Source organism: Convolutriloba macropyga, chromosome 10 (assembly GCF_964194025.1).
Source record: "Convolutriloba macropyga chromosome 10, txConMacr16.3, whole genome shotgun sequence".
In the NCBI taxonomy this organism is placed as follows: domain Eukaryota; kingdom Metazoa; phylum Xenacoelomorpha; order Acoela; family Convolutidae; genus Convolutriloba; species Convolutriloba macropyga.
This window is the reverse complement of record NC_134477.1, coordinates 52,218,537-52,238,122: the sequence shown is the minus strand read 5'-3', so window position 1 is coordinate 52,238,122 and position 19,586 is coordinate 52,218,537. Positions and strand designations below refer to the sequence as shown.

At 32.5% G+C, this 19,586-nt stretch overlaps 1 long non-coding RNA gene across 2 annotated transcripts; it reads left to right on the top strand.

Moving 5' to 3' along the window:
- The first annotated feature begins 304 nt into the window (after positions 1 to 304).
- LOC142348679 (uncharacterized) lies at positions 305 to 7,277 on the top strand. 2 transcript variants are annotated; one of them, XR_012760766.1, is made up of 2 exons: positions 305 to 526; positions 6,670 to 7,277. It is a non-coding gene; the product is annotated as an uncharacterized LOC142348679 (long non-coding RNA). The 2 variants fall into 2 exon arrangements; XR_012760767.1 differs by lacking the exon at positions 305 to 526 and adding an exon at positions 4,342 to 4,497.
- Positions 7,278 to 19,586: the final 12,309 nt, after the last annotated feature.

Genomic DNA, 19,586 nt, shown 5'->3' with positions numbered 1-19,586 from the left:
AAACACAAATTAATATTGCTTAACCGTGAAAAAGCGAATAAATAATTTATTTACTTTTAGAAGTCATACTATATTCGTCCTAAGTTGAGAATACACGCATGTGATCAAAAAACTTAGTTGAAGCCTCTTGCAAGTCATTGGTTATATCGTAAGTAGAAGCAAAAAATCAAAACAATGAATTGAAAAGAATTAAACAATTAGATCATTAAAAATGTGCTTCATACTCAGCACAAGAATTGGTTTACGTAGACCAGAATGAATAACAAGAAAAAATTACATTAAACTTGATGACACTTAGCTTTAAACGGCTGATTATTATTGTTCTTTTAAAAAACTTGATCAACAATAATTACACGCGGTTACTTAAACGCGCAGAATGGCAAAAAATAACATGAAAACAGTCACGCAATAAAAGTTTAAAAAATTCGTACTACAAAAGAACTTTTATTTTTGAAAACAAGTTTTCTCGACTCTGTTGATCTGTTGATGTTTTGCAAAATCTCTGTGTTAAAGCATCTTCTGAAATGTAAGTTCCCTGTTGTGCTTCTTAGTTCGAATTTTCATCAACTCATCCATTTTTTTCTGAAGTTTCGACCTTTTTGTTCTTGGAATTGAAAAAAGTATCTTGCAAAACAATTTACATAGTTTTTGAATGAGGCCTTAAATTTTCTATCAAACTTGGAACTTTCGTTCTAAGTGCAGTAGCAAACCATATAATGGCAATGCAAGCGATAAATAATTCGAAATTTTTGAGAAAAGCAGTAGAACAGTAAAAACTCATTCTTTTTGCAAATTTACTCAATTATGATTTTAAAATTGTTTACCGTTTCGGCATTCTTCAATTTTAAATTTGTATAGTCGGAAATAATGTAATAGATTCTTCACTAAAATAAAAATGTGCAAGAAAAACATTTTTAGGCTAAAATAAATATGACGAAAGAAAATATCGATTAAAAAATTAATTTGCTGCAATTTTTCGCTGATTTTTAACACCCTATAAAAACAAATGAAAGACCCGTTCTAAAACAAGCTGAAAATTTGTAAGACCAAAAATTTCAATCAGTTTAAATCAAGCATTTTTTGTTTAAGCTCTGTCATAAAAGATGAAACGCTTTTGTTAGGATTCCGTAAAAAACTTCAATATTTGCTTGATAAACTTAATTATTAATCTTCATTCTAATAAGCTTTTGATCAAACCGTCAGAAAACAAGGCAACTTTGTTCACATTTTTTGCAATTTAATAGTTCGCTCTATTCGCTATTTTGAAAATATTCACAAGATTTACAATCGAATTTTGTTTTCTACTTTAAATAGCGCGTACTGTAAATTTGGAAAAGCTTGTCGTTTTCATACAAAGTTTCATAAAGAACTAAGTCTTTATTTTATGTTGGTAAGCATTTTTTTTCTATTCTAAACCGGTAGTCAAAAATGACAAACGTGTGAAAAATTTTCGTGGCTTATCTTCAGAGCTGGCGTTGTTTGCCTTGAATTTTTCAGAATAGCAGCAAATAATACAACAGAAAGGCAACAATACAATGTTATGTTTTGTATGTCGCCACAAAGCAAGGCAATTACTTGTTACTTTTTAAAATTAACAAATGACACTGACAACAAAAAATTAGGTCTGGTATAAAATTCAAAAAAACACCTAATTAATTGAGGACTGGAACGAAAAGTGTTTAGGCTCTTATGTTGTTGAATACTTGGTGATGCTATCTGGTTAACCATAGACAGAAAAAAAACTAACGGTCCCACTTTTTTCCGTTTTTTTAAAATGTTTTTAAGATAATCACATCGCTCTGTAGAACAGTTCTTCTCAACCGTTCATGTTTTCATATTTTTTTCTGCCGTTGTCTGATTGACTGACGGTTGCTGGATGTAGACGGATTGACTGACGGACTTTCCGTTTTCGGTAGTTATATTACTTGTGCTCATGATAAGTTATAGTTCTTGTAAGTGCTCTAGTTTTACATATCATCGGTCCTAAAATGATCAGACTGTTTTGATCAGTGTCATCCCGTTAATTCAACGAAGTTTTTCATAAACTTTAAAAGACTCTGGATGTCGACAAAATCAAGGGTATTACCAATGTTCCGTAATCTTTGTCACGATTTTTTGGACCGTATCTCAATTGATCTTATGATTGGGACAATTGCTATATAAAATCTATTTTGAGCCTAATCTGACTTCAAGGATTTCAAAAATTGAATGGCAGCGTGACCCTTTATCACATTAAACAAATACTCTGAAAAAATTCAGAAATAAATCATATCATTGAACAAAGTCAGTGAGATAAGAGCGAATAATATCATTTTGTAACCCAGCGGATAATATATTAAGTGTTTCAATTTTTTGGAAGGAATAATTTCAATTTGTTTATTATTTGTGTTGATATGGACGTTGTCCGTAATATGGAGCAGCACTGAATTTTTTGTACGGCATTGATAAAGTTTCAAGCAAATCTGTCCTTACATTTTAGTAAAACAATTTTGACTAAGCCAAACGTGAACAAAATTCAAAAGATATATCCAAAAAATGAAAAAAAAAACTTACCCGTCTCAGTTTCTTGGATGTTGTTTGCATAACAATTACGTCTGAAACAATTTGCGCAATTTTGAAGGCTTGAAACAAACAGAATCCATGAATTGAATTAAAATATATAAAAGGAAAAATAGCTGCTCCTCTTTAATCTGTGTAATTGGCTTTGTTGTGGAATTATTGCAAAACCGTAAACTTTCGATGTTGATTTTGTACTTGCGGAAATGGTAATAACCAAAATAATTTCTGTCAACTATTTTGAGTCGCGTATGGTTTTTTTAAGAAAGGTGAAGTTAATTTCCACAGAGTTTTTATAACAGAACTTCAAAAAAATATTGAATAAAATATTGAACGAAAATATTGATAAGTCAGAAAAGTTTTCATACATAAGAATAAAAAACTTGGTAAAAATGTTTGGTGAGATATGAACTTCCGAAGATTAAATCTATCGCATGAATGAAAATTCTGTAACTGATTTTTTTCCAAAATGGAAGTTCTATGACAACTATTTTTTCCAATAATGGAACTTGATGGCTCAATATTTTCATAGAAGTGAGTTTTGACATTAATAATCTTCCATAGAAGTAATCAGGAGTGCCTAATGTCTATGCGACACTTCGTGAATGTCCTCATTTAAAAGTAAAATCGATTTACCATTTTTTTTGCAGCCGACGAAAAAGCGGTGATCTCCTTCCAAGAATTACAAATTTGACAGAATCTATAATATTATCATAGTTAGGCGAGAAATGAAAATTAGAAAAAGAAGTTAAGATGGTTTTTTTTACTTTTATTAACAAAAGTTTTCCTTTTGTATTAGCACTATTTGAAATACGCTGATTGAAAAAAGTAGAAGCATAAAGTGCAATTTGGATGGTAACGTGTCTTCTCGTGTCTGCTGCATGTCTTTGATGTCAATGGCCCTATAATCATAAAAATGGTGACAGATCTAGTATTAGAGGAACTCAAGAACCTACCTTCTAGGAAAATGTAGATAGAAGCTGGACAATTTTCAGCAAGCAACAGTAGTTTGGTTCTCGCTTTTCGTCTGATAGTGAAATAACCATACAAGTTCTTGCCGAAATAGATGGGGGGTGGTCAGAGATCAAGTTGAGCAGATTTCTCATGTTAGCTAACCCACCGGTTCTATCAGAAAAGAGGCTCAAATTAATCTGCATGTTTTCTCTTAGTTCCGCTGAAATTAAATCTATCAAAGTTTTTGATGAGTATGAAATGGTTGACATAAAAATCAAAAGAAACGGTCAAAATTATGCTGGCTAAGATTTGGCTTAAAAATCATGAAAAAAACGTTGTAATTTTGCGCTTTCAGCATCTAATTTTGTTAATTGGGGTAGGGTAGTTCGGGTCGATCAAATCTGAAGTCATATTTGTTATGGTCGTCTATTTGTTAACACATTCCAATCATTAACAGTTCGTAAAAACGAAGTTAAATTGTTCAAATGTGAATAAAGACTTTATTCGCGATTACAAGTCATATTATATTCGTCCTGAGATGTGATTTCAAGCATGTGAGCGAATAATTCTGTTCCAACTTTTTGCAGGTCATTAATTTTTGGTTTGGTATTTTGAAGTAAAAATTCAAAACAACCAATTGAACAGAAATAAGACATAAGATCTATTAAAAATGTGCGTTTGACGCAGCAAATTAATTCACATACATTAGAGAACTTTTAAATCAGAGTAAATATTAACAATAAACTTACATTAAACTTGTTGAAAGTTAACTTTGCACAGCGGATTATTATTGTTTCTATTTAACAATAGCTCAAAAAGTATACGCAGTCACTTACCAGAGAATGACAAAATAAAACATGAGAGCAATCACGCGATTAATGTTTGAAAAAATTAAGCAACAAAAAACTTTTATTTTTGAGACAATTTTTCTCGGCTCTGCTGATGTTTTCAAAAACTAATCAAACGCATTAAACCATCTTGTGAAAAGTAAGTTCTCAATTCTGCTTCACGATTCGAATTTGTATCAACTCTCATCCATTTTTTCAGAAGTTTTGAGATTTTTGTTCTTGTAATTGAAAAAGTATATTGCAAAAAAGAAAAATTACATAGTTTTCGAATAAGGCCTTCAAATTTCAATCAAACTTGTGACAATAGTTTAAATGCAGTAGCTACCGCATGCAAGCAATAATTCGAAAAAAGTTTGAAACAAGCAGAACACCAAAAAGCTCAGTTCTTTTTAAAATTTATTCAATGAAGTTTTTAAAATTGTTTAATATTTTGGCATAACTTATTTGTAAACTTGAACTCTTGAAATCTAATCGAAAAGAATTGAATGGATTATTGAATCAAATAAAAATGTGCAAGCAAAACATTTTCTGGGTTAAAACGAATAAGACCAAAACAAATATCGACAATAAAATAGTTTAGTTATTCGACCAGTTATAGACCAGTTCTAAAACGAACTGAAAATTTGTATGAACAAAGTTTTAAATCGGAAGTGTCTCAATAATATGGAAAGCTGTCAAAGAGCTTTTCAAGATTCCCATTTAATCTATTTTAAAATTTGTTTGGCGCAGAAAAAAACCCGCCTAGGATATAACCCCCCACACAAAACCACAACTAAATTAGATAGGAATCACAACCAAAGGGAATAGACCATGTTTCAAATTTAAGTTCACGCTGTAACATGGGAATCAGTTGAAATATTCATTGCATGTTCTATATGGGCCCTGAGTTTTGTCCAAAGGCTTTAAATGCGTAGCCCTTCAAAACTCAGATGAGTGCCTTTTTTCGTGAGGATTTTTCCTATCTAAACATAAGTGGATTTTTCTTTGGTTTTTTCCGAAACCATGAGAGTTTATATCCGCGAGAGTGTATTTTTGTGGGGGTACCTCTTATCTAGAATTAAAAGGAAATTTTGTTGCGGTTTTTTTTGCAAAACTTTGCGTAAAACCATGTAGTGAACGGCAAGTTCTCAATTCTGCTTCTTTAAAATTTTATCAATTTCATTCAAATTTACTGAAGTTTTGATAATAATTGGAAAAAATTATTGCAATAAAATTTTTGATGACTTAATTTTTGATTGAAGCCTTCAAAATTGTAACTATCAAACTTGTAATTTATAACTTGATAGAATTTTTTAGATGTCAATGGATGCACAATTTTTGCAACAAAAATTTATTTTACTTAAAGAATTCTTCTTTAACCTCTGCCATGAAAGATGAGATATCATAATAATTTTTTTTGGTTTTTGTTAGAATTCCATAAAAGGTTTGGATATTTTCCTTTTTTTTAAATAATCCTCATTCTTATTAGGTTTTGATCAAATAAAACCGTGGAGCAGAAAACAAGGCCAATTTATTCAGAATTTTTTTTCTTTACGTTAAACAGTTTGCCGTATTCGCTTTTATAAAAACTTTCACTAGATTTATGATCACTTATTGTTTTCCACTCAAAATAAAACGTAGTGTAAACTTGGGAGAGCTTGTTGTTTAAATAAAAAGTTTCATGAAGAATCAAGTCTTTCATTTTTGTTTGCAAACAACAATTTTTGTAATTTTCTTTGTTCTCAGCCGGTAGGCAAAAATGACGACGTGTGAAAATTTTTCGTGGCTTGTCTTCAAGGCTTGCGTTTTTTTGCATGGAATTATTCAGAAAAGCAACAAAAAATACAAAAAAACTAACAATACAATATTATGTTTTGGCTATTGCCACAGTAAATTATTTTTTACTTTTTTAAAATTTACAAATGACACTGACACGGAGAAAAGTTTTAATCAATGATTGGGAAATTGGTGTTCTGGAGTTATGCATCTAAATTTTATACCTAGTGGTTGTTTTGGAACTTATTATAAGTGATTTTCAATGTCAGATAATCACGAATTAAGTACCGAAAAAAAAACATTTAAAGCACGCTCCAATTTTTTAAAATTTTTGTTAAACTGCTATGGGTTATAGTTAGTTCTGTTGTGCGAGTTTTCAATGTAAATTTATAGCGTTAAATGAAATAGGTAAGTCGCATTAAGGACAACCTGCAGTTTTTGATAAATGTTGAATTTTGATAATCCATTATTTGAAATCTTATACTTAGTAATATAATGATAAATCAACTGGTTAATAAGTTTTTGTGTTTCACAAGCAGAACATCGATTTTTTCAGCCATCAGGAATGCTTTCCAAAATCGGAGTATTTGTTCTGCTGGTCACAATTGTTCACGCCGACTACTATGTTCGAGGATTGGGCGACAGCCCTTATAGGAGATTGGAAAACGACATCCAATCAAGAGGGTTCGTACCAAACTTTGGAAAAAGGGTGATGGATATGTACGAGGTGAATAAACGACAATATTGCTTTGGTCATTGGGACTGCCAATCGGGTTATTGTACCAGCAACGGAGTTTGTGGTGAAGTTCCAAGCTAAGTTTCAGAATCAGAAGTAAACTTCAACATAATACCAAATATATAAGCACTTTCAAAAATAAAGTGAATTTGATGCGAACTTAACCCTATATAATTGTGAGAGAGAACTAACAGAAGTTGACACATTCAACACAATACTGTAGTTATTTTTAATCTTTTTTTTCAAACAGGGTTTGTTGTTTGTTTAGTGATCATAATAACTCTTTCAAGTCAACGCAGTGGAAGCAGACTGAACAGATATTTATTTGAGATTTGATAGATAGAATGTTCCCTCAATGTCGTTTTATATAAAAAATGTCGTTACAATGTCGTTTATATAAAAAGATAATGAAGAAAAGTTCTGATAAATATTCTTTTTGTTTTTGCAAGTTTCTGCAAACTGTTTTATTGGTTCATAACTCGAGGAAAAAAAATTATTTGAGTTTCTTGATGAACAAAAAGCCTAAAATTATTGCATTAAAAAGAAACTCCAGATTTTCACCTAAAAATTTTTACGAAAGGATTTGCCTAGAAGCCAACATATACATAATTGTTTTTGAGTGCGATTTTGATTTTGCTTCATCAGTTTATCTTTTACCTGTTGATAACTATTAACTTGTAGACTACAAGAAGAAAATTATTCTTTTAAAAGCAATTTCGATAGTTTCCGAATTTAAAGTTGATTGTGTTTGATCCGTGTATCTTTCACAGGTTGTCCACTACGGCCAAAAACACTAGCCGACACTGATGGATGTTGAAAATTCAATTATATTATTATCTTATTTGGTTAACGTTTTCTATCTTGATCATAGAAAAACAAGTCAAAAAGCATGAAAAAAGAAAAACAGAAGCAATTATTTCACCTGGCTTTGTGTTGTGTGAAGTATGTAAGCCTATATTGCAGCATTGAGAATGTGTTTGAAAAGCGAAGCACTATAGTGATCAACATGTAGCTCGTTAATGATCAGAAATTAGGCAGACTATGACTAGGAAGCTCGTTCATGTAGGGAGCTTGAGTTTGCTCGGACTCAATTCTCCTATAGTTGTCTGTTTGTAACACCGCCGTAGCCGGTACACAGTCCGCATGAGAAAGGAGGAGGGAAACAATACCAGAAACACAGGAAAATCTCAAAGCTGGTTTCTTCAATCAACTTGAGATACATTTCGGACATAATGTTTTTTTATCATCATCATAAAAGCTGCGCTCAAAAAAATAAGCTCGTTGACGATCAAAATTTGTCTCGTTTATGATCAAAATTACAAAAATAGCTCGTTAAAGATCAGAATTAAGGCAGATTGTAACTAGGAAGCTCGTTCATTTGGGCACACTTTATTATGTCGCTTGTCCATGTAATCAAAAAAACACATTATCCCGTACGTGCGTTTTTAATTGTCGGATCATCAACGCACACCTCGAGCTGGGTAGTGTCAGCAAAACCATTATCTTTTGAACTTTTGTCTCAGATTTCTTGCCTGTGGAGTGCCATCACACAATAAATTATACAAACTACGTAAATTGTTTGCAGGTCAAGGATTGGATATAATAATTTTAAAAGAAACATATGGATATATGGATAAAACTTGGGAGAAATTATCAATATAATTTCATTTTTGTGCTGAAATGAGAAAAAATTTGAACAAAGGTGTTCTCAAAGAAATCACACAATTTGTGAAAATTTCTAATTGACAATTTTAGAAGATGACAAAATTACCTACCTAAAAAAACGGCAAATTTGATTAGAAAAGTATCTGTTTTTCGGATAAAAAACACAAATATTTAGACATAGCCGGCAGAGTGCCGGGGCGATAGACGCTGGTGGCCTTCAATTGAGTTGAAACAGCTAAAGAAATAAGATAGACAGATTGACCACCAGTCATTTAATAGACCACTAGATTTTTTGGGTTAGCCTCGGACTGCCATTATCATGAGACACATACGCTCTAAAAGGAAAAAAACCCTTTTGGAGCTTTTTCAAAATTATTATCATTCGAAATCAACTATTCAAGACTCTAGTTTTTAAGAATTAGGCCATATACGTTTGGCTCTATTTAGATGCACACTATTGATCTTAAACTAGTAAATTTTCAAAACACTTAGCGTTCATCAAGTGAGTTTAGAAGTCATTTTTTAGTGAGGCAAATAGCCTAAAAGCAGAACTAAAGACGTCACGCACTCAAATTTTAGCTGGAAAGCAGTGGAAGTCAATGAAAATGAAAAAGTCAATGGTAGCAAGAATGATCGATGGAGACGACGAATAAAAATACATAGCAGAACAAGTCGTGGAATACAATCTAAAAAATGAAAGAAAAAATTGAGAAATATTGTTCCTGACCAGAAGATCAGTTGAACAGTCCCAGCCAAAAGACAAAATATATTCTTGACAAACTAAAATAATCAAACAAACAAAAAATTATCATTGCCAAAACTCTTGAAGTTTTTGCGCTGAATGCCAAATATGACACAATTCCATACTTTCATTAACTCAAGCCTTTTTGTCTCACTGTTACTCCGTCAAATAAAATATCTGCAGGAATTAAAAAAATTTTGTTGTCCAGCAAAGATCGTTAAGCTCAGAAAATTACAAAAGTTTCAAAAAATTCATCAGCAATTGCAAATTATAAGAAAACCTTTTTTTCTCACTGTTATTCCGTCAAATAAAATATCTGCAGGAATTAAAAAAATTTTGTTGTCCAGCAAAGATCGTTAAGCTCAGAAAATTACAAAAGTTTCAAAAAATTCATCAGCAATTGCAAATTATAAGAAAATTTTGTGATGTTAATGATATTCAGAACCATTTAACCATTTGGTGATTTAATAGTATCTTAAAAATCAGCTCACTGTCGCCAGAGAACATCCAGTATCCTTATTTCAAGCCTTAAACAGTTTCACTGGCTCAATATTGTCGACAAATTTTGAGAAAAAAATCAAACTGAAAAAATTTGTGATATTTAAAAGTTGAAAACCATTCCATCACTCCTAGCAACCTTGAAAAAATTAGCTAATTTTATGAAAATCTTGAACAGAATAGCCCATTTTATCAAAAAATTGCTCACTTTCGTGACATTAAAGTTGAAGTCTAATCCATTGCCTCCAGAACCAATTCAGTAATATATCATCAAACCCTAGAGGATATTCCTTGGCTTTTGTGGTTTTATAAAAAAGTTTTATAAAAAAAAATTGCAGAAAATTTGTGATTTTAAGCTGTTGTAAACCATTCCATGGCCAATCAAAAATGTACAATAACCTATTATGAAGTTCCAGAAGAGTATTTCTTGTCTCTTAGGGCTAAAAAAATTGTTTAATGATAATAAGTTTTGAAAGAATTGAAATAAATGCTAAAATTTGTGAAGGTAAAATGTTGAAAACCATTCGCTTACAACTAGAAACTATGCAGAAAACTATTATCAAAACCTAGAAGAGGTTCTTGGGGTGCAGAAAGAACTGGCTTTTAACATTTTTTTAAGAATGATGAAAAAGATATGCAAAAAAATCCAAGTTATGTTAAAAATTAAAATGACATTAAAATTGAAAACTCTTTCATTGCCACCAGAAACTGTGCAGTAACCTATTAAAAAATCTTAGAGGAGATTCCTAGACAACTAAGGCTGAGAAAATCAAAAAAATGACAAAAAATCGGTGAAAAGCTTGAAAACAATTGTGAAAATTAGAGTAAGTTTGCGTGTTTTTGGTTGGATTACCAAAACACGTACCACTTAAAAAGTTCATAAAAAAGTAATTATGTCTTGCATAAGACCTCCATGAAATTTTTTAAACCTCAATTTTGAGACTGCTTCAGCAAAAAAAAATAAAAAAAAAACAACAAATTGCAGTTTTTTGTGCTAAAAACCCCTAAAAATGAACTTTTAACCTTAATTTACGGCCTTCACTGTAGCTTCATCACTTTAAGCACTTAAAGGACTACGAGATGCAGCTACAGGCCTCTAAAAACTTGGTTCCCGTTGAGTTTTACCTGTTTACAATCCAAAATTTTGGATTTAAAGAAACCACGATGTCCCCAATTAACTAAAACGAAGCTAGAGCTCTGGTAATGCTGACATATGTCGTTTTTTTTCAAATTGGCTAAAACTTACATCCTAACAACAAACGTGTCCAATGGGACCTGGCCATACTTCTTGGAAAGTGTCTCCTCAGGAGACAAGACTTGCTGATAAAAGTCAAAAAGATTCCAAATATGATTTTGTAATGAAGCTAAAGCAATTTCAATTAAACGCCGATCTGTTTGAAAAAAATAGAGCAGATCAAGTCCTCAGATTAGGATGAACAAAATAAAGAAACCACAGACCTGCGGATTAACAGAACTTTATGGCTGAAAAAGTTAAAAGATTCAGTTTCTAAAGAAAGAAGTAGACCTTAAAAGTTTAAAAGAAACACATTTTTAGTACAAACTTTGCTTATCAGAGCTTTAGTGGATTTTCTTGAGTTTGAAGAAAAATCTTACTGCCGTTGACTTAATTTAGCGATTGCGGAGAGTTAAAATTAAATGACTCTAAAACTAATAACGACGCAATAACTATGGGCACATGAAAAGATGGGAAACATAGGTAACTCAAAAAGCTACATTTTTTAAAAAAAAACAGAGCACCAAACTCTGTCAGACACAATTAGATAGAATTTACACGCATCAAACAGAAAAAACTATCTACATTAATGATAATTGTTTTAATCTTATGATTTGTTAATAAGAAAACTTTGAAACAAAATAACAAATACGACTAGAGTTATTTTGTGACTCAATTTTTTATAGCAAATTAGGAACAAACAATCATCAAAGTTGTCAGAACTCTGATTGGTAGTACTCTAATACTGAAACAGAATATTTTTTTAATTAGCTAAAAAACAATGGAGAGACCAGAGTTTTTTTGGGTAAACGAACAAAAAAATGAAAAACAGGAGCGAGTACCTGAAGATTTAAAGGTTTGCTACCTCTACTCAAATAAAATTAGAAGGTTTTTAACAAATGCAAGCTTTCAAAAAGAACAACTGTAAAATATCCGGAATCAATTTTTACATAAACAGAAAAAAAATAGCTATTAACCAGCTGAAACGAAAAAAAAACATAAAATAAATATTTCCTGAAGTTTCTTATCATTTTCTAAATCAAAATTTTCATCAAGCAGTTTTCTGTTCCTTATCATGCTGCTATTGTTTTTTTGCACTCTGAAGCAATTCTAGAAATCATGCTAGAGACTTTAAATCCAAATCAGCCAAATGTATGAGATAGCTCTTTAAAAAGCATCAAACAATATCCAGTTTTAATGAAGTGGCAATTTCTGGAGACTTTTTGTAGCCAACTGATTGGGTGGCGCTGCTTTAATATGCTTTGAGCACGTGTCATGGAAGTTTATTTTCTGCCGGCTGAGTGCAACAAAAGATTAACTAACAAACACAATGTAAACTAAAAATATCTCTAAAAAGTCTTTTTTAACACATTTTTTCAACACTGTTGCTTAAAAAGGTATCAATGTTACAAACATTCCTCTGTAGTCAATAATTTGTCACGTTTTCTGCCCCTGGGGAAAATAACATTACTCTTGATTGTTTAATAATTTGCATACAATTTTTTTCTTAACTTTGTTAACTTTCGCAAAAATTCAAGATTGTTAAGAAATTGTAAGAGATCGCAAATAACTGCTTACATATGGTGTCTGAACATCTCAGATAAACTGAAAAACGAACTAAAAGTTGTCCAGGAATTAGTCAAACTGGCAAAGATAACTGATCACATTTTTTTCAAGACAGCATTTTATGCCGTTTTTTCGTTTTGTGGAGAGCAACTCTCTGTATCCGACGGATAACAAAAAAATTATCGTGAAACTTCGTGAATTGAATTGTTGGTTTCTTCATGAAAGTTTAAGATATGTGTCGCCAAAATTGCTAGGTTTATCTATCTTTTATGACTTTTGTTCTTTTGAACATACCTTTTCAGAAAAACAAAGTGACAAATTTTTAGGAAACCATCAAAATTTGATTAATTTGAGCAAAAATAAAAACTGATTATTTGATAATCTGTTCAAAAGTTTGTCCAAATTGATGTGCAATCTTCCCAAACATTGCTCAGAATCTTTTTCCTGAAAACAAAACGCTTAAAGTAAAGCTCTAGACGCAGAGTGTCTTTTGTGATATCACATAAATTAGCCCTAGAATGTCAAAATGTCAAAAGTTTCTGAACAAAAACAGTGACTGGCTAGCATATAGTTCTCCAATTTGTTTTGGGATCAAAAATCTGGGAACCAAAAAGTGCCAATTTTTTTAATCAGGCTTATTTGAAAATCATTTTTTTGCATATATAAAAACATAAGGTAACTACTTTTCGCGAAATAACCGGGATCTAGCTAGCATGAAAGTCTAGAAAAGAAACATAAATATAGAATTCTTCCCCTCAATCTTACTATTTTCCAGTCATAATAAAGGATGCCCAGCATGTGTTTTTAGCATCCCGGACTGTTGTCTCAGAGCATTTCAGCGCTCAAACAGCACATCTCAAGAGAAAAAACTTAATTCAGTTCTGAAACAATGCATCTCCAGAATATTTTAAGTTTCTTATGTATACAAGTTTTTCTCCCTAATGATTATAATCAGGTCGTAGAGTTCGCCCAGGCTAAATTTATTCTTTATAGTCTGAAAATTAGTCATATCCCAAAATTAAATCTAAGCAGAATAATAACATACCTTTGTAGCTTACTACTGGTAAATACTATAGTAGCATACACTCATTTGTAAAAAAGCTAGTCTGCAGGCAAATAACGTAAAGCTTAGTGGTTATGACTTGCTACGCAAATTAAATGTTACTAGTACCCACGCGGAAGTTCGAATCGCATATAAATCAAGCCTTGTTGGAGTGAGTAAAAGTTGAACATATTATTTTCCATGCAGTAACTTTTATTCAAAAATCAAGACTGGCCAATTTAAACTGTGATATGAACAGAGTATAGTGGTCATCCTAAAAAACAGAGTGTCTCTTGACTGACTCAGCGCTGATTTACTCTGCATTACTCCGGGATGCTCAACGTTGTGAATTGTAGGAGAGCCGAAGTTAAAAGAGTCGATAGTAAGAGAGCCGAAAATTTAATGAATTTATTAGTCGATAAATCAAATTAAATTTTGGAACAATTTAAATTTTCTTCTGAATTGAGACTACAAAACTCTGAACCAATCATAAAAGAGTATTTGAGAAATTAAATTTTGATATTTTCCAGTAAAAAAACTGAAAGCGAATTGAAAAACAAATATCTTGAAAATATAGCGGGCCATGGCCATGCCTCAGCGGCTTATAGGACCGATCATGAGACCAACTATCGCAACCGATCATGAGACCAATTAACCCAATTAAGTAATTTTTCAGGTAAACAACTAATACTTTAGAGTAATTAAACGCATTTTTTTGCTTTCGGCTCTTCTTAAATCAAGTCAGGTTTCGGCTTTTTCTAACGTCGCCTCTTTATATCGTCGATTCTTTTACACATAATCACTCAGCGTAAAATTATTGCTCAACATTTGAGGAAGCGTTTACGAAAGGCAGCAAAACTTGCAGCCGGATAAACGACTTCACACAGCCTTATTGCATTTTTAAAGCGTAATTGTTATCAAAAAATTTAGTTTGCCGTTAATCTTCAAAGTGAACTTCTTCCGACAAAATGTTTTGCTCCCATAAAAAGAGTAAATTGATCTCAATTATCGCAAATTGTTTACGAATGAATTGCAGCTGAAAGACCTCTTGGCGTGAAAAAAGACAAGACAGGAAGTAGGAGATTGTACTTTAGAAAACGACAGAAATCGATTAAGCTAAATTGATACGATGCGTTTCAAAATGCGGTGACCAACATTTTATCGACCAATGTATTTCTATTGCCGAGAACGTGCAAATACCATTTAAATTTCAGTTCAGCAATTGAAATAGGATGTTTATCTTGCAAGATCTTGCAAGATTGTGAATATAAGGTTGCGAGATCTTCTGGTTTGATCTTGTGAGATTAAAATTCGTATCTTGCAACGTTGTTGCAGGATTAGTATCTGAATCGCATCCGAAGGAAGGGACCGAAAAAGGCAAAAAAGTCTTGGAATCACAAAAAAATTTTAAAGGAGCCAAATAACAGCACGATAAGCAAATCACTCGACGGGCATTATCCATCTAAGAATTTTTCATACAAATCTGTGTTTCTTTCACAATGATAGAGTATACAGTTATATTCAACAAAAGTATTGTGGACCTATTTTTGACGTTTTTTGGATCTATATTTGAAGTTTCTCCGACCTTTTTTTAAACATCATCGGACCTATTTTTTACGTTTTTCGGACCGATATTTGACAATTTTTGGAACTATATTTGACGTTTTTTGGACATTATTTTGGACAATTTTCGGACCCATTTTCGACGTTTTTCCGATATATTTTTGCCCTTTTTTGGACCTATTTTTGAAGTTTTTCCGACCATTTTTGTCCTTTTTCGGAACTATTTTCGACGTTTTTCCGATGAATTTTGACGTTTTTCTGACCTATTTTTGACGTTTTTCGGATCTATTTTTGAAGTTTCTCGGACCTAATTTTGACGCCATCGAATCTATTTTTTAAGTCGTCGGAACTACTTTTGACATTTTTTGGACCTCCATTTGACAATTTTTGGACCTATTTTTGACATTTTTGGGACCTAATTTTGACGTTCTTCGGACATTTTTTGAGGTTTTTGGACCTATTTTTGAAGTTTTTCGGACCTGTTTTTGACGTTTTCCGGACCTACTTCTGATATTATTTCTGTGTCCCAGTGAAATTCTATCGATGGGTTTTCTATAAACCAGTGAAAATCTGAGCTTTTCCATCGATAGAAATTATTTGATCAGAGAATAATTTGTAGTCAACCAGAAATAAGTAGTAACCGTATTAACCGAACCTTAATTTCTGTCTGTCTGACCTCGAAAAAGTGGAAGAGAACATTACTTCTTCACTCACGTAATTCTCTTTGCTAATTTCGAATCAATAAACAAAATTAAGAGAAATCGAGGAGAAAACTTTCAAAAATTTGTCGAGGAACATAATTTTTTCAATAATTTCTAAGAAGTATTAAAGTCATGGGCTGCAATGTGTCGCGAAGCTCTGATCTTTTTCTAAGTAAAAATGACTAAATGTTTGTATACTCTGTATACAATATTTAGTTAGTGCAAATTAGGGCCCTATTTTTTCACAAATAAGATCAAACGTTTCTACTTACTATGGATGCGAAAAAAGTGGAGCGCGTTTCAAAGCATATAAAATTGTGCTTCTGGATACCATGATTATTGTCTTGGAATCAAAAACTGTAAGCCATAGTGTGTAAAAAACTTAGCAAACTGATGAGCCAATTTCCTTGTATAAGTTTTCCGGACAAGGTAGCATCCAGAGCTAGTTTCGTTCTTTTTAAATGCTGTACATTTGATGCAAACACTATAAATTTTTTTCGTGTAAAATCACACAAAAATCATGTAGAAACACACAATTTTGAGGTAAAAAGTGACACGCGAGAAAAGTCTAATTTACGTGATCTTTTGTGTAAAGTCACAACGAATCTTTTGGGTTAGTCTTCACCAGTTTTCATGTCGAATCGCATGATTTTTTAAATAATAACTTTGGTTCTAATCACCAAAAAAAATCCAATTTAGCATGAAACCCTCATTGAAAGAACAGCCTGATGTCCTAAAAACAAAATGGGACGAAACAAGACCCACACAAGTTGGAATATTGACGAAGAAATTTGAGCCTTAAACTCTTGAGTGCACTACAAACAACTTGAATACATTATTCGTAAAATTTTAAAACCGTTTTTAATGGAGTAATTTTTTGGGTGTTTATCGGCCACGACTTCCATTTGAATAAAATTTTGTGTAGTCTTTTGACATTACCAGAATCTCTTTCACAATAGACAAAGAACAGAAAACCCGTCAAGTCTATTCAAGGTTGATTTGTTCTCGGTTTCAACACTTAAACCCGACTAAGCGTTCATTAAAAGTTTTTTTCTTGATGAGTTCTTCACTTTTCAATACAACAACTTAAAAAAACAGTTTTAAAAATAGTTTTTGTTTTAATTTTCTCGCTTGAACTCACATGAGAGGCATTTTTCACAAGAAGAAATGCGTGATTTTTTTATCACACGAGAAAAAATCGTGTGATTTCACACGAGAGAGTTCTCGAATGAAGATCTATTTTTTGAAACTTCTCTCAAAAGCTCTTTAAAATTCGAAAATAAGCCTTCCACAAATACAAAAACACCCACTAACGATACGGTGCATCCGATAAAAATGTGTGATCATTTTAGTTTAAAATAATAAAACAGAGAAACAGAAAAAAAGAATTGAGCACTGCAAATAGCGGTCAAATTGATCTGAAGTTATTTAATTTGAAGTTTGCATGCTCAAAAAAATATCTTTAGTTGCGACATTATTCAGCAAATCTTGGTCAGGCAAGTCTCTGTATTTTGGAGAGCTCAATGAAACTTTTCTAGAAATCATAATATTGTATAGAAGCAATCGAAGAAACACTGCATGATATTGAATCAAATGTTGGAATAGCATTGCTCATAAATCGCAGCAAAAAGAAGACCATAACAATTATTATTTTTCCTTCACACTTATAACTGTTCCTTGTCAGCTCTCACTTGATCGCGACGACCTGCTCTGGTGAATATATATTTTTTCTATAATTGAATATTTTGTTTTTAGGGGCAAGTTTTCTGGGATCTATTTTGTTTCGGCACCCCCAGTGTTTCTTATGACCTGCATTTAAATTTATATATTTTGATATAGCTTGGGACTATGTAAAAAAGTTTCTCAGAAACAAGTGAAGTAAAGTTTTGCAGATTTTAGTCGTCTCTTGATCACTGTCCCTAGTGGATATGACGAGGTTCCCGTTAAAGTTCCCTTGATGCCTTAACACTCACTTGACTCCAACCCAGGACAAGGTGTGTGACCCAATCCAGCTCTAATTAGACCAGCTTGAGTCTCGCACAAACACTAATTACAAAAAAGAACGGCAATTACCAAAACTTAGAGTTTAGCGTCATCTTTGATGTTCATCAAGTGAACAAGTAAAAATGGAAGCACTCATGTTAAAAATTTCTCTGGGGCTTTACTTTTCTCTTTCTTTTTGGAAAAATTTTCCGTTTTCTCGGCTGAATTCTTTGCTTGATTCTGATCAGAAGTTCCAGATTCTATAAGGAGTTCTGATGAGACCGTAAAGACTCTGGAAAAGGCTCTATCCAGACTATCCAGATCCTGCCACAAAATTATCCAGACACTAGACCACGCTTCGATCGGACTACCTAGATTCTGAGCGGAGCTCTATCAGACTTTCCAGACTACAGGTTGTCTTGTCCGGATCTGTGGAAGGGTCGCGATTTGCCATTGTGCCTGTCCCTAGTCGGTCTAATCAGAGCTTGCTTTGGTCGCGCTCCTGATCCTGGTTATAATAACAAAAAAAGAACTCGTTAACATCTTTAAGCTGAATAATTATCTGCCTTCCAATGGTGCTCCCGTTTATGATATAGTAAAAGAAAAACCACAAAATAATCAAATGAAAGCGTGAAATATTTTTAAATATTAATGAAAAATACAAATTTCTAACAGAAAAGATAACCCTGTCCATTAAGTTTCCTTCACCTATTTGTTGCGAACTATCAACGCTGATTCACCTGGGATGACCTTTTTTAATTGACAAGAAGGGACACTTTGTATTTCTGTTCTTTATGTCCAATTTTTTTTCAGGTAACAAAAAATTTTTTGGGCAAATAATTTCATATATCGCGTGCTCTGTTACCTCTATAAATATTGACAACTAGAGCATGTTCAGGGCAAATAAACACGGAGCCAAAATGCTCAAAAACTGCCTGTTGTTTTAATTTGGCCTTCAAATCGACAGAAAATTCTGTTAAAATAATTGAACACAAGATTGATAGTTTTGAATGACTCTGACATGTCTTTGCGGCCCGTGAGGTCTGAAAAGGAATTATTATAACCTAATATGAGTTCAAACTCTCACGTACGGTTTCTAAAATGCCAGATCTCGGAGGCCGCAGATTCTAAATTGACAGATTTTTCTATATAAAGTGCCAGGTTTTAAAAGTAGAAAAATTCGTGTTTCAAGCAGGGTTGAAACACACAGGAGCACGTTATAAAAAGCCGAAAGTTTGCAGTACCGGAAGTTACAATACCAGAAGTTCCGACATACGTAGCCAGAGGTTGACTTCTATTGACTTACGTCATTTTAAGAGAATATCAGATGTCACTTTGAAATTCTGAATATATGCTCTGCTCAAATCTTACATTCTTCTCTGCTGAGGGCGTGACCGGGGGGGGGGGCGCATAGGTCAACAAAATTTTTATAGAATAAGTCTAGCCCGCACCTAACTCTCAGCCGAATTCAGTACTGAATCAGAGTCTACTTCAAGTCACAATTTGCACTGGAATTGTCTTTATTCAGAGCTAATTCAGTGATTCATTTTGATTTACCTTCTGATTCAGAAGAATACAGAATAATTTCCCTGAATTTTGCGCTCATTTAGGGAAATTCAGAAATCACTTTACAGTTGGTTCTGAAATCCTTCGGAATCAGTATGAAAGCTGGATTTTTATCTGAAATTGTTCTGAATCAGTACTGATTGTCACTGATCTTTAGTTACGGGAGCTATGATCAAG